The sequence below is a fragment of the Chrysochloris asiatica genome, unplaced genomic scaffold (genome assembly GCF_000296735.1).
Source record: "Chrysochloris asiatica unplaced genomic scaffold, ChrAsi1.0 scaffold00174, whole genome shotgun sequence".
Taxonomy (NCBI): Eukaryota; Metazoa; Chordata; class Mammalia; order Afrosoricida; family Chrysochloridae; genus Chrysochloris; species Chrysochloris asiatica.
Window position 1 is genome coordinate 1,166,516 of NW_006408692.1, and position 13,218 is coordinate 1,179,733.

Sequence of the window (13,218 nt, forward strand, 5' to 3'; positions counted from 1 at the left end):
AAAAAAAAAAAGATTATTTCTTTGGAATTCTAAAGAACAATCATGATTCTGTCTTAAATTTAACTGGCCCAGCAGATACTGTTGGAAGCTACTGTTTTGATTTCACCTTATTTTTGAAGGCACTCTAGTGGAGCCCTGGTGTGGCACTGTAGAATTAGCACTGGACCACAAGATCTGTTAGAACTGCAAGGTCGGCAGTTCAAACTCACTGCTCAGAAACCCTGTAAAGGGTCCCTATGAGTCAGAACCGACTTGACAGCTCACCACCATCACCACTACTAATGAGACTAACATAACTGCATTACTGAGAAAACTTGTCTGAAGCCATCCATTGATCACAGAGATGTGTTTAAACGTGATTTCATTAGAATAAACCCATGCATATATGTACTGAAAACCCAGTAGAGATACTTTTTGACTTCATGTGGCCACATGAAAATTAGAACATATAATCTGGCAGGCCAAGGTGGTATCTACAGATGAAACTGTAGCCAAAATAAGAAAGGGAATGAGAAGAATTGAAAATGGCAACGTAAAGATCTGGGCAGTTTTTGACAGTGGCACAGTCTTCTTGTGGTGCTACAAGAAGGTGATGAGGCAGCCTGGTGCCCACCTTTCCATGGATATGGAAATCAAGATGTAGACAGCAATGAGTCAGTGGCAGGAAAAAGATGAGAGCAAATCTCTGGGCTCAGTGCCCCTACCACATGGCCACTCCCTGACAATTACAGTGGACAGACAAAAAGGGAAATTGGCCGTTTACCTTGGCAAACAATGGCTTTGACCCATCAAGAGGAATTGGAATGAAAAACAACCTTAAGTCTTGACTCAGATTGAAAAGAAGTCTTCCTGTGGTCTGTAGAGATGAAGGCTTCATCAGATCGCAAGGAAATCCGCCTTGACAACTGCCCGGTCCTCCTGCACACAGAACCCTTTTTGTGCTTCAGTGAATCCTTCCATGAGGTTGAAAGATTGCTCCGAGTTAGGAGCAGCTCTAAAGCTCTTCCTTCTGGCAATGCGGGCCTCCTTCTTCATAGGCTGTAGAAAGGCACACAGTCTGAGGAAGGACAGATTCCCAAAGGGAAACCATGGGACTGTGTCCCTGTTGGATGATTTCCCTTTTTGTAGCCCATTAGAGTCTAGAAATGTTTAATAATGATATATTTTTTTAAATCTGTATTCAAGTATATATAAGAATTTCTGCAGATATTAATAGCCTCTTATGATTAAGTCAATGAAGAAGATTTAGGTAGACATAGATATAGAAATCAAATGATCTCTTCCAGACCTCTGAGTAATTAATTCCTCAAAAGTAGAAATCAAATTTATGATTTCATGAGTTGTCATCTCTTATACTAGTAAACTAATGAATAGGAAAGTGTGCCCTGATGGCACAGTGGTTAAAGCACTTGGTTGCCAACCCAAAGGTTAGTGGTTAGAATCCTCAGCCACTCAGTGGGAGAAAGATGTAGTAATTTGTTTCCTTAGAGATGTATAGCCTTGGAGAATCTCTGGGCAGCTTTGCTCTGCTCTGTTTGGTGGATCAGAGCTGATGCAGTGTCAGTGAGACTGGTTTGGGAATGAACATGATGCTTTATGCAAATAAAATGTACTCATTTAAAAACAGGGTTACACTGGTGTTTTTTCTAGAATCCCAAGATACTTTATCTATTTCCCCTTGTGGTGTACTGAATTATCTAATGTCTCTTCTAGCCATAGTCTGTAATCAAACAATATTTCTGTCTTGCTGGATCTGAGTAAGAGAAGGTTGGAGAAGACACTAATGGGATGCCATGAGTCAGCTGTGTATGATAACATAGTTCCTTGTAATTGCAAAAACTTGAAACTCTAGTATGGGTTTAAAATGAAGGAGGGGGATCTCACTAACATCAAAGCCAAGAGTGGAACACATCCTTTGGACCCCAAGAAACCTGCACATTGAATCTCCTTGACCAGAGACAGAAAATTTGTGACAGCAGAGGAGTGGCAAAGAGCAGTAGCAGCTGAACCAAAAACCAGAGCATGAGGCAGAGCAGTGGACTTCCCAGGCCAGGGAGCAAGTAAAGCTGAGTGACTGTGGGCAGGAAGCTTGGCTTGTACAGCGGGGTGCCTCTAGGCACTTAAGTGGGGCAGTGAGGTTTGCAGATTCACAGGGCTAGAGCCAAGTGCCTTCAGGATGAGGCTTATGGTGAAATGATGTGTCCTGTAGGTGTGGGTGTGTTCTGTGTGCATTTGTCTTCAGCTGACTGGAACAACGGTGCCCTGAGCACTTCTGACCATGAATTGTAACCTGATAACTTCCCTAATAGACCCAGTAATCATGAGTATGGTGTCTGAGTTCTGTGTGGCCATTGCAATGGATTACTGAACCCAGTTGAGAAAAAAGGACTGTGGGAAGAATGCTTGGTGCATCATATTTTTGCATCCCCCTAAAAGGATATATCAAAAGGGCAAGTAATGGATCAATAACTAATACCATTCCCCTTACTCCCTACACTTAGACCCAAACAAACAAACAAAAAAACAGCAAACCCTCCCCCCATATATTAAAAAATTTTAGACTAAAATTACTTCTAACAACAATGTACTTTCATTGTTGTTTTTAGTGCCATCAAGTCAGTTCTGAATCATAGCGAACCTGTATAGGGTTTCCCAGTGGCAGCTGGTGACCTTGAACCTCTGACCTTGGGATTCAAGCAGACCTTGCTGTCCAGTGCATTAACCCACAGTGCTACACCAGGACTTCTGTACTTCCATTCATCTGTTTCATTAAAAGGTATAGAAAGCTTTTTTCTTTTATGAATTCTCTTCCACCAAGTTCTTTCACCTAAAGAATGTTCACTTGTGATACCTTTTCAGTTCAAACATCGATTTTACTCATTTGAAGTATGAATCTATTACTACCTTCATTTCCTACTTTTGTTATTTTAAGCATGAGGTCTTTTTTCTTGCCTGTTCATGCAGAAAGTGGAGATAATGATTGTGTTGAGAGTGTAGGGAGAATCTAGAAGTAAGGAGTGGATGGAGGGGTGCAGAGTGAGAATTTAGTTTAGAGTAGAAGAAGTAAGGCTGTTGGAATAGAGAGATTGAAAGAGACTGTACTATAAGGCACTCCTATTGTAAAAACCCAGTTGCTGAAGTCAGGGGAATTATCAAAAAGCAGAAAGTCCAGAGTTGAAATCTCTTGGGAGCAACTGCTTTCTGTAGTAAAAATGCTGAGTTATGGAGAACACAGTGACCCAAACTAGCAAAATCATGAAAGAGATGGCCTTTCCCCAGTGAACTGATCCAAACACTGACTCCAGCGTGGTGTGTATTGTGTGTTTATTGGTCAGACCATTCTCTTAGCTATCTAGTGCTGTGGCCAGTCAGTGGCTTTAACAAATGCAAATTGCTTCTCTCTATTAAGGAGGCTAACTGTGAAGTCGGGTGTCAGTTCTCTCTCTGTTGGCTCACAGTTTAGGAGGAAGCTCCAGTCTCCTTTCAGTATCTGTGGGCCTGGCATCCCCTGGAGAACTCCATGGGTCTAGCAGGTTCTCAGTGCAGAGACCCCAGGTCCAAAGGACGTGTGCCATTATGGGCACTTCTTTCTTGGTGGCACTGAGGTCCCCTCCTTGTCTGCTCTCTTCTCTCTTCCATTATTCTTGTAAGATAAAAAGTGATACAGACTACATCCCAAGGAAACTCCCTTACATGAATCAGGGCTGTGGTCTTAGTAAGGGTGTTGCATCCCAACCTGATCTACCCCATTTTTGTTTGTATGTTTGTTTGTTGTTGTTGTTGTTGTTATGTGCTGTGGAGTCGTTTCCGACTCATAGCGACCCTGTACAGGGTTTCCGAGGCTGTAAATCTTTATAGGAGCAGAAAGCCTCATCTTTCTCCCTATATCAGATGGAACATCTGATAGTTTCGAACTGCTGACCTTGCGGTTCGCAGCCCGATTCGTAACCACAACGCTATTGCCAGTAGCTGACGTTAGTTACCTAGGTTGAAGATGGATCAATTCAATCTGCAATCTGAGAAATACTGGGTCTGGGGAATAAGCTCATATCACCACTGATCCTGGGAAGAGGGTCTAAGATGTCTGTTGAAATGTTCATAAGGAGGGTCTCTTCCATCTCCAAGACCACAGAATCTTCTGTTCCTCCCCTGTACCTTCAAGGTACAAAGTGGAGGCCAGGGCACCAGTGAGGGAAGAGGCAGAGGGGGAGCCCCAATTAGATCACAGAGAGACCAAGACTTGGACCCTAGGATGGTGTCCAGGGAGGATGGCTGTTGGTGATCGTTTCTAAAGGCTCTCCATTACTGGCTCTGTGGATAGCATCCATGAGAGCTTTCTTATAAGGAAAGCCCCCGTTCTCTAGCTTGGAAAAGATCAGCTGTCCATTGCTCTTGATCTCAAAGGCCCCTGTTCCCCCCCAGGTGCGACTCAATCTCGATGCCTGGATACTGTTCCTTCACTGCACTCGCCAGCTCCAGGTAGGTCACCTCAAAGCCACAGGTTTCACGGTACTCTACCATGATGTGGACCCCACTGCCCGGTTCGACCTCCCTGGGAGGGGGCGCTAAGGATATCAGCCCCGGCTCCCTGCTCATAGCTGCAGGGTCCCATCTGGCCACTGCTTCCCCTAATCCGCTTTTAATGTCACCCAAATTACATCATGGGGGTGCAGGGAGATCATTACCTGACTGCCAAGCTACTGAGAATCATGATCTGGGCACATTGATACAAAATTGGAGGGCCACAAATCAGTCCATGACAACCTTGCATTGCTGTTTTCTGGAAACCTTTCTTGAAGTTTATGAGTTTGGGTTCAGGCTGTATGATGGCTCTGCTCTCAGCTCCGGGTGGCTGGATGACACACCCTGCTTCTCATTTTCAGTATCTCAGCGTACTTTCAAATGCTTCCAGTAACTGTTGGTGCAAAGCATAAAACCAAAAGCAGATGGAGCATATGTAGATTATCTGTTTTGCTTTCATCCCTATAATTTCCTAGGTTTGATAGCACTTCAATTTTCTAACCATAAAAGTGGCTTCTATGCACTTTGGAACACACAAAAGGCTGCCAATAAAGTAGGCTAAAAGAATATTGCCTGAGATTGGTTGTTTTGTTTTTCTTTCTCTTTTAAAGACGTGCTTTGCTGCCGTAGAAAGATTTTTTTAAAAAACGACTTTGAAGAGTACCTTTGTCGGAGTTCAGATGAATTATGGAACTGTTGTATTAACATGAAGAATACTTTGCAATGACTTATCACAGCTGAAGCTGAGTGGTATTACTGGGGACACTCACTCTGGGAAGTCATCAAATTCATTTACCAAAGTGTTGAATGACGGAGTGTTGTCTGTCTCCTGTAAGAGGGGAGAGTCTCTGCTGTGCATACAACATGACTGACTAAACACTGACAGAAGGCACACTACAACTCAGTAAAGTGATGGGTGCCATGGAGGGAGAGAGTTTGCTAATACAGGAGACGTCTCTTTGGACCTACTCTTCCCCCCTTTTTTTGTTTTCTAATTTAATATTCATATTATCTTTTAGTTGTTGTTGTTACACGCCGTGGAGTCGGTTCCAACTCACAGTGACCCTGTACAGGGTTTCCAAGGCTGTAAATCATTACGGGAGCAGAAAGCCTCATTTTTCTCCTGCGGAACAGCTGGTAGTTTCGAACTGCTGACCTTGTGGTCCGCAGCCCGATTTGTAACCACTATACTATCAGAGTTCCTTATCTTTTTAGTTAGAGAGGCATTAAATCAGTTGTCATGGACTAGATTCTGACTTATGGTGACCCTGTGTGTGTCGGAGTGGAACTCTGTTCCATCGGGGTTTCAGTGGCTGATGTTTTGGGAATAGATGCCAGATCTTTCTTCCAAGACCCTTCTGGGTGGATTGGAACCTCCGAACTTTCTATTAGTAGCTGAATGTGTTAACTGTTTGCCCCACCTACGGAGTACATCTACATGAAGCTTGTTTTAAAGCTATCATGGAAATAAGCTTTTTGTTGTTGTTGATGGTGACATTATTTGTTAAAAGTACCCGTAACCTGAAAACTATTGGACTAGAGCTGTCTTCCTTAGGGATCTTCAAACTGTACAATGAATTAAGGAAGCACTCTTCTATACAGACACTTTCTTTCTGCACTGGTTCCAGGCTCAGTCAAGTAGCAGGTGTCTCTGTGCATCTGTACAATGTGGGGAGTTATGTTTGCATTAGCATGAAATGATTGCTCAGTCATCTTAGCCCCTTCTTCTCCCAGAGATTTGGTAACATTCATCTAATTAGTGATCGAAATGCTGAGGCAACATAGGGAAACAGAACAGCATTAAGTCTCTGTCTTCAAGGATCTTGTATTCTAACAGAGTAAGATAAGTTGTTGTTAAGTGCCTATAAGTTGGTTCCAACTCATAGCAACCCTGATAGAATTACTGAGGAGCAGCTGGTGGATTTGAACATATCCCACCTGAATTTAGAGATCATCTCAAGAACCTATTTGAGGCGTTAGACACTAATGAACTTAGACCAGAAGAGTTGTGGGATGACATCAAGAACATTATACAGGAAAAAAAAATGCCATTAAGAAGACAAGAAAGAAGGTTAAGGCCAAAATGGATGTCAGAAGAGATACTGAAACTTGCCCTCCAGCAAAGTTGTTAAAGCAAATGGAAGAAATGAGTGTATAAGAGCTGAATAGAACATTTCAAAGGTCAGATAAAGGAGACAAAGTCAAATACTATAATGAAATGTACAAAGACCTGAAGCTTGAAAACCAAAAGAGAAGAACACACTCATTATTTCTTAAACTGGGGGAACTGAAGAAAAACTTGGAATATCGATCAATTCTCCAGTTAAATAGAAACCTATTATTGTCATTTGGATGGCCGTTTCCTGTTAAAGATTCTTGTACATTCAAAGTCCTTGTCCTTGGTAATCCTTTTCTCATGATGGTTTGAAGAATAAAGATGCTTCCTTTGTCTTCTTGTTTTGCAGTACTTGGAGGGAACACATCATATCAGAACTCTGAAACCAGAAGTTGTGGTGTTAGAAACTATAAGTTTGGCACCTGCCTCTTATCAGTCATACAGTGAAGAAGAAAATGACTTACCTTGTTTCTGGTCTTTTATCCACTCAGTATCTACAAAGAGAAATATAGGAGCTAGCAAGAGGAGTAATCCTCGCAGGTCATAAGAGCCTATTCATTGCAGCTCTTTTCCAACCCCTTCCTAATAGAAGAATGAGTTACTGGAACCAAAGGACAATAGGTGCTTATCCTCTCTCCCTAACATGTCACCCCCTTCACTGTTTTCAGCCCCACCCAGAGAAGGAAATGCATGTCAGCTTCGCATCCCTTGCCCAGTGTTTCCCATCTTCCTGATGCTACTGTTGTTCCCATTAATAACTGTCCAAAAGAGAATGAACAAAAAGCCAAATATATTACCCACATTTGACAAATACTGTGCTTTTATTTTCTGTTACTATCGGTAAAGTCCCTGAATGGAAGGGCTAAGCTGTCTTCATGAAAACCTGAAAGCCAGAAACTTAATAAAATTCTTGACATCTGCCTCTCTAACAGGGGTGGGAACCTTTTTTCTGCTACAATTTATAACATTATTCACAGGCCATACAAAGTTATTCTTAAAAATTAGCCTACTATATTTGGTCAGATATGTAATTAATTCACCCCTAATATGGTGGCTGGAGTCCTGATGTGGAGCTGTGGGTTAATGCACTGGGCTGTAAAGTCGGCTTGAACCATAAAGTTGGCGGTTCAAGCTCACCAGCTGCTCCTTGGAAACCCTATACAGGGTCGCTATGGGTCATAACCGACTCAGTGGCACTTAACAATAACAACAACAATGTGATGGCTGGAACTGTGGTTGCCTTGGCAGGACCAAACCACATGATTTCACGTGCCTTATGTGACCTGCAGAATGGACGTTCCCCACCCCTGCTGTACAGCAACTTCTGAAGCCAGAGATAAACTTTGTAATGGAGGGCCATCTGTTACACAGATTTTAAATTCAGATATGCTTCCTTCTCAAGCCAAGACTGAAAGAATAACCAATTTTGTGGGGATGTCTCTTTAATAAGAAATGAATAAAACTATCAATGCTAAATAAAATCAGACCATTGGGAAAGTTGGGTTAAATCCCAGAGGGAAGAGTCTGTGAGATTAGCTGCATTATATAACAAAACCGCCGTTTCAAGTTGGCAATATTCTTTTTGTTGTTCTAAGGGAGAAGCAGCCAGGGCTGGCGCCAAAGCTCACGATATTGGAGTACTGTAGCCTGTGGAATTTTTCCTCTGAGAGATGTCAGGAATCAGAATTTTACTTTGATTTATAGTCATTTTAAATGTTTGACACTTTTTGCGCTCTGAAAGCTACACCCGCTGCTTCCAGCAGCCTTGGGGTAAATTTCTGTGGCTTTGAAATATAGTTTTCAAATGGGAAGTTTTAAAGCTATGCAAAAAGGAGGTTTCACAGTACAGGGTTTTGAGGTGTTTTAAATGGATGAAAGTGTTTAGGATGTGGAAGCAGGGCCAGGGAACTAGTTCCTCAGCTGCTTGGTGATGACCCAACAGAGAAGGGACAGCTGAAGAGAAGAGGGTTTTCAAGGGGCAGCACACTCACTCAGCAAACATCACCATGCCAGATCCTCCCTGGACTCGAGAGAGCTCACTGTCAGGTACAGTTGGCCAGCAAACATTTAGATGGAACCACATGAAACTGCCATTTTTAGACCAGAAATGATAGAACATTGGCATTTTCATATTGTTTGACCTAATAACTAAATGGAAACCATACATAGTTATAAAGACAGCAACTGGGCCAACCTACAACACTATGGGGGAGTCTAGGACAGAGGGCTTATTAACACAATTACACGGGTCAGGGAATGAGAAGGGGACAGTTTTATTTGTTTCATCAGATTTAAATGACTTAAGAAAATATACATACTATAATGGTAGAGTCTGATACATTTTAATGTGTGTATATAGCCATAAGGGATCTTATAGTGGCACCATGCTGTTGTTATTGTGAAGTGCTGTCAAGTCAATTACGACCCATAGTGACCCTGTATGGGGTTTCCAAGGAGCATCTGGTGAGCTTGACCCACCAACCTTGCAGTTTAAATGACTTTGCAGTCTGACACATTAGCCCACAGCGCCACACCAGGACACCAGTGACACCATAGGATAAGCTAACCACTGAACTACTAACCACAAGGCTGGCAGTTCAACCCCACCAGGTGATCCTCAGAAACCCTATTGAGGGTCTCTATGACAGCACTCAACAACAACAACAACATAGCCCTAACATAATGAATCACTCCAGTTATGGTGACGAACATACCTACCACCCCCAAGGTGTCCTCATGCCCCTTTGTAATTTCTTCCTTCTGTTACCCCCATCTTCAGGCAAACACTGATCTTCTTTCTGCCATTATGTGTTAGTTTAATTTTCAGACTGATGGCGACCTTGTATATCACAGAAGAAAATGTTGCCGGCTCCTGTGGCATCTTCACGATTATCAGTATGTTTAAGTCCATTGTTGGGGCTGTTGTGTCGGTCCATCTTATTGAAGGGTTCTCTCATTTTTGCTGACCTGTTCCTTTACCAAATATGATGTCCTTTTCTAGCAATTGGCCTTTCTTGATGATGTATCCAAAGTAAGCAAGCCAGAGTCTCTCCATCCTCTCCTGCTCCTCTTTTAACTTTTATTATGATTTGGGTAAAGGTTTACAAAGCAGATCAGTTTTCCATTCAACAATTCATGCATGATTGTATTTCATCTCATTGATTGCAATTCCCACAATGAAACATCACTTGTCTCACTTCCTTCCTGTGTTTCCTGTTTCTGTTTCTCCTAATTTTGCCCTTTTGATCTCAAATGGTTGACTATTCGAAAGTGTGCCTACCTCCCTCATATTATTGTCCCCTGTCTATTGTTTGACTGAAAATTGAGCCTCAGGATGAGCTCATTTCCAGACTTATTGGGTGATGACAGACCATGTCTTTGGGGGTTCCACCAGTCTCTATCTGACCAGGAACTCTGGTCTTTTTTTATGACTTTGATTTTAACATTTTTCTTCCACTCTATACAGGACCATCTAATGAGATCCATTTTAGATCAATTGATGGTGGTATCCAGGTACCATCTAGTTCTTCTGGTCTCAGGGTTGTGGAGACTGATGCTCATGTGGTCTGTTCGTTGTTTGGGCTCATTGTTTCTGTGTATCTTCTTTCCTCCAGACGTGGAGACACCAATAGTTGTACTTTAGATGGTTGTTCACAAGCCCTTTAAGATTGTAGTTGCTGCTGACCAGAGTAGTTTGTAGAACATTGTCTTTGTGGACTTTGTTATTCCAGTTGATCTTGGTGTCTTCAAGACTATGGTCCAGAGCTCTCGGGCCCAGAAAATCATGGTGTTTGGTTAAGAAGATTTTATAACTTTGCATATTTTGCAACTGTGCATCCACCACATTCATGGATATCATTGAGAAAAGGTAAATACCCACATACAAATAGCCATTATCAAACCTATGTATGTTCATGGGTGTACTCCCATACCCATTCAGTTTCATGTCTATGTAGGCATCTACTCTTAGATCACTACGATTGCAGGATTCTGTATGTAACTATTTACCTTTAACTCTTGCCTTCCACCTGGTATCTTCTCCTCCTCCATCATTTTTTGCTGACCTGACTCTTACTATATACTGCCTTCCCATAAGTTATTATATGTCTGCTGTAGCCATATCATCTGTGCCCTGTCTTCCCACCTTTGGTAACTATCAAAGAATGTTTATTTTAGTGTGAAAAACCTCTTTTTTCTTCACTTTTGGCAATAGTGGATTCATACAATATTTGTCCTTTTGTGATTGAGTAATATCACTCAGCACAATATCCTCCAGGTTCATTCATGTTGTGAGGTTCTAGTAGAGTACTCATTATTCACTAATGCTTCATAGGACTCTACTGTGTTTATGGAGCACATTTTGTTGATCTGTCCTTCCATTGATCGGCATTTAGATTAATTCCATTTTTTGTGATTCTGAACAGTGCTGCAATGAAATTTGTGTGTTCGTATACCTATCTATTCATGTTATGGCTCTTATTTTCATAGGATATATACCAAGTAAGGAGCTCTGGTAGCGTAGTGGTTACGAATCGGACTGCGAGCCGCAAGGTCAGCAGTTTGAAACTACCAGCTGTTCCATGGGAGAAAGATGAGACTTTCTACTCCCGTAAAGATTTACAGCCTCGGAAACCCTGTACAGAGTCGCTATGAGTCGGAAGCGACTCCATGGCACATCACAACAACAACAACAATGTACCAAGTAGAGGGATTGCTGGGTGATATGGTATTTGTATTTCTAACTTTTTGAGAAAGCACCATACCATTTTCTATAGTGATTACACCATTTTATAGTTCCACCAACAATGTCTGAGGTTCCAGTCTCTCCACAACCTTACCAGTGTTTTTTTCCTGATATTTGAACTTAGCTATTAATTTAGGAGTCCTGGTGTGGTGCTGTGGACTAATGCGCTGGATTGCAAAGTCAGTTTGAACTGCAAGGTCAGCGGTTTAAGCTCATGAGCCGTTCCTTGGAAACCCTCTACAGGGTTGCTATGAGTTGAAACTGACTCGATGGCACTTAACAACAACAACAACAACAATGGCTAGTGGTTGTGAGCATTTCTTCATATGTTGGCCTTCTGTATGTCTTTTTTGGTGAAGTGCCTGTTCATATCCTCTGTCCATTTTTTAATTGCATTATTTATCTTTTTCTTTGTTGAGGTGTTAAAGTTTTCTATAAATTTTAGAAATTAGTCCCTTGTCTAGTACGTCATTGCCAAATTTTTTTCCCAGTCTGTGTATTCTCTTTTTACTTTTTTGGTGAAATCTTTTGATGCAAGTATCTAGTTTATAGGAAGTCCCAGTCATCTAGTTTGTATTCTCCCGTTTGTGTGTTTTCAGGCATGTTTGATAGTGTATGTATGCCATCAATTAGAGCCCCTGAGTTTGTCCCTACTTTGTCATTGATGACCTTTAGAGTTCTAGGTTTTATAGTAGGTCTTTGCTCTCTGTCTTGAGTTTGTTTCTGTATATGATGTGAGATAAGGGCCCTATTTCATTTTTCTGCAAATGCATACTGAGTTTTGTCACCAACATTTATTAAATTATCCTTTCTGCATTTAATGAGTTTTGACCCCTTTTCAAAGACCAGCTGTTCATGGGTGGCTGGATTTGCTTCTGGGTGCTCAATTCTGTTCCATTGGTGTATGTGCCTTTTGTTGTACCAGGGCCAGGCTAGTCTGACTACCAACTCCATCCTCCATTCTAAGAAGTATTCCAGTTGTATTTCTTCTATACCTACATGTCATTCAGAACATATGTTGTTATTGTTGGGTGCCATAAAGTTGATTTGGACTCATAGAGAACCCATAAGACAGAGTAGAACTGCCTGATAGGGTTTCCTAGACTGTGATCTTTACCAGTGTAAATTTCCAGGGTTTCTCCCTTAAAGCTTTTTGGTTTGTGGCCAAGCACTTAACCATTGTGCTACCAGGACTCTTTTTATAAGGTTTGGAAATATTTCCTTCCAGTCTGTAGCTTGTCTTTTCCTTCTCTTAAACACTAGTTTTCAAAGAGCAGCAGTTTTAAATTTTAGTGTGTCAGTTTGTTCTTTCATGGATCATGTGTTTGGTGACATTGCTAAGAAAATCTTTGCAAAACAATGGTTGCAAATGTTTTAACCTATGTTGTTGTTGTTAGGTGCCATCGAGTTGGTACCAACTCATAGCAACCTATGTACAGCAGAACACAACACTGTCCGATCCTGGGCCAGCCTCACTACTGTTGCCACGCTTAAGTCTATCGATGCTGCCACTTGGCCAATCCATCTCGTTGGAGATCTTCCTCTTTCTCTCTGACCCTCCACCTTACCAAACATGATATCCTTCTCCAGTGACTGCTCCCTCCTGACAATATGTCCAAAGTATGAGAAACGAAGTTTAGCCATCTTGGCCTCTAAGGAGCACTCTGGCTGCACTTCTTCCAAAACAGATCTCTTGGTTCTTTTGGCAGTCCATGGCACTTTCAATATTCTCCTCCAACACTACAACTCAAAGGCATCAATTCTTCTATGATCTTCCTTATTCACTGTCCAGCTTTCACATGCATATGAGGTTATTGAAAATACCATGGTTTGGGTC

The 13,218-nt window shown here is 41.8% G+C and overlaps 1 protein-coding gene and 1 pseudogene across 1 annotated transcript in view; one reads left to right on the top strand and one right to left on the bottom strand.

Annotated features, from left to right (window-relative positions):
- The window catches only part of CRADD (CASP2 and RIPK1 domain containing adaptor with death domain), a 284,056-nt gene that overhangs the window by 231,796 nt on the left and 39,042 nt on the right, over window positions 1-13,218 (top strand). The gene's annotated exons all lie outside the window — the stretch shown is intronic.
- LOC102841526 lies at window positions 4,248-4,596 on the bottom strand (annotated as a pseudogene).